Consider the following 3,362-nt stretch of genomic DNA (forward strand, 5'->3'; position numbering starts at 1 on the left):
AATTGTTTTTTTTTATGTAATATTATTCAAAAAGAATGACAGCAAATTAAAGCAGATTCTATTGTTTTTTTGACTGACACATAAACAAATCACAATGACAGATAATTTGTATAAGAACAACCCATAAGTTATATATTCGGGTTCTGTGTGGATGAATAGATGATAGACAGATATCTAAATGATATTATAATTCATTTTTTCTGAGACTCATTCCAACGTATCCTCGGTTATCCCCATTCCATGGCACCAGAAATGCGGTTTATTCAAAATCGTTCAAGTATACCCCCGGTACCACTTATCATTAGGTCACCCAGTATAATAGAAGAAAACGAAACTAAGGAAGAATTAGAAAACAACCGGTAAAAAATTGCATTGTAATTTCTAAATGAAAACCAGGACGAGATTCGTTCAATATAATAAGCCATTTTGATTTTGGATAAACTTTTCCTTTTTTACTTTTTTTTTTCCCTATCTCTCTCTCTCTCTCTCTCTCTCTTTTTCTCTTTCTTTCTTTCTCTCACTTTCAGCACCTAAACTCAATCGCTAAACTCTCAATGGTAAAGTTCCTTAGAAAACAACTACGATTCTAGTAAACTCCTACCGAGCGATTACAATTGTTCCGTGACTTCGGATTATTCACCGAATACCGTAGTTTTAATGGCCCTTTTCTATCCCATTTTCTTACGGAATGGATTTTAATCGCGGCCGTGACAAACGAAAATTAAGGTCACCCGGAAGCTTTTATCAGAGACCGACACTACCATTATTTCGATATTTTTCGGGCCCTGAGTAGTAGTCGATAAATTCTTAAAACATCTCTCTCTCTCTCTCTCTCTCTCTCTCTCTCTCTCTATTTCTCTCTTTTTCTTTTTCTTCGTTGCTTGAGAAAATCTTCGTGTGCATCGAAGCAAAACTTCTAATAAATTTCCGATAACGTTTGTGCCCCATCTTTCCTCTTTCTCTCTCTCTCTGAGTCTCTCTCTCTCTCTCTCTCTCTCTTTCATTATTTTTCTTTCTCTTTCTATCTCATTTATTTATAGAAACGATGGAGGAGAAAATGGCTTTAACAGTTTTCTAACTTTACTTCCGGTAAGAATATTTCACGAAGGTAATCTGTAAACTTAATGGAGACATAAGCGTAGGCGGTCAATCACAGTTAAATACAATACTTACATGCATACTACATTTAAGATTATAATGTCAATTCTTTCAGTGACCCAGATCAGATTTCTATTCGTACCTTTTCTACGATCCAATAGATAAATAATAGAGTCTAGTGGATCCCAAGAATAAATTGTATTGTATATTATACACGTTTATATGACTAACGTATTAAGGTAGAACATTTTCATCTAAACGTTTTCATTATCGAATTATCTTTTGTTATTTATGGTCCGATGTAAAAAGTTATTACGACAATGTTATCGTATTTATTAATGGCACATATAAAAGTTATGCACTTATAATAATTTTTATTAAGGCCACGTAACATACTTTGTTAGTTTCTTTTTTTTTGTTTTGTCAATCAACACACACACAAATTTCACGATAAACAATATTTCTTTTTAATGGAATTAAGTTTTTTAAAATGCATCAGTTTATATGAACTTTGATATTTTATATCGAATAAAAAGGTATTAAATCATCGGTGTTAAGAAATTATTGATTTTTACTATATTTTTATGAAGATATATTGGTAAATAAAATATTCATTTACTTACTATTACTACTATTTATTTATTAACATTTTTTGATCACATTTTAATAAATATGTAACACGGTTTCTTAGGAATATTGTAATTGAATTATATTTTAACTAATGGTTTTTCGATATAAATAGGTTAATACTGTTTTATATAAAATTATGAGCTAAATCGATTGGATGTATACATTTATACGTATAATAGGAGTATTAAAGAGTATACACATACATACAGAGTGCTTCGTTTTAATGGGTTCACGAGAATTTCATGGAAATATGTGTTCGGATCGATACAGTAAGAAATTTTAAGAATTATAGTATTGTTAAGTCTGCGAACAATTTTTTCAATTAGTGTCATAGCTCGTTCAAACCAACGAAATTTAAGGGTTGCAATGAAGAAAAAAAAACCATATTTTTTTTTTTATTGTTGATATTAATTACTGCTAACTTTAATCAAAATATTACTACTAAATTATTTATAATACTAATAATAAGAAGTAATATTTACTATAATAAAATAGTGACACGTTTTTATGAGTAAATTAATAGTAATTCTAATAATCTTATGTATTAATATTTTTTATATACTAAATACAATTCTTACAATAATAAATTATTAATTACACTTAATAAATATATATTAAATATTAAATATGAAGAGGATAGTACATTTTTAATAATTAAATTAATATCACACTATATTAGATTGTTCGGAAAATAATTTCGTTTGTGTTTACTGATAACAAAAAGCCAATTTTATTCTTATTTTGAATCCAAGACATTTTAAATGATCGTAAACAGTCGAATTTGAAAATTTATTTTCCTATTAAAATACGAAGAACTTTTTGATACCCAACTAAATACACAATTTATGCTTTACTATTGAGCTATTCTCAATACTAAATATTATTTCCTATTATACTAAATACCCCAACTTATAATATTTAATTATTAATAATACTAAACATTAATACTAAACACACACACATGAATATTAAACTATTAAGTATCTATTAATATTTATCATACTAAATAGTAATTAATACTAATATAAACAATGAATTAATATAAAATAATTCTTTAATAGATACTTAATGAAAAGATTTGAATATTTAATTATCTCAGTTGACTCGTGTCCTTTCGTTCGTCGTGATTTTACGATAAATAACTAAAGCAACGCTTCATAACGCGTAATAACGACGGAAAATGGATAGAGAGAAGTTGAATTGGGGGTGGGCGGGGGGGCGGGGGAGAGGGCGGAAGGGGAGGTAAAGGGAATAAAAAATAAAGAAAAAGGATTGAAAATGAGATGTGGCACGAGAGAAGCTCGTTAAAGGTTCCCTTTAAAAATCGTGTAGCTTTAAGTCGAGTACCATCGAGGTAGCAGTATTTGCAGGCTACTCAATAAGCATCATCAAAGACACACGAGAAAAGCTTTACACCAAACAGATCCGACGTGTGTTCATTTGCTGCTGTGCCTCGTATCGAGTCGTGTGAACAAATTTGAATCTTTTGACAGTGTGAAAAAGATAAAGAAAGAACAGAAAAGAAGAAGAAGAAGGATACATTCCAATGAACTTCCCTTATCGAAGAAAAGACAATTCACAAACGGAATTAGAAAAGTAATTAATTTAGTGTTATATATTTCGGACAATACGAT

The sequence above is a fragment of the Polistes canadensis genome, unplaced genomic scaffold (assembly GCF_001313835.1).
Source record: "Polistes canadensis isolate GaletaPanama2010 unplaced genomic scaffold, ASM131383v1 scaffold_167, whole genome shotgun sequence".
Lineage (NCBI taxonomy): Eukaryota > Metazoa > Arthropoda > Insecta > Hymenoptera > Vespidae > Polistes > Polistes canadensis.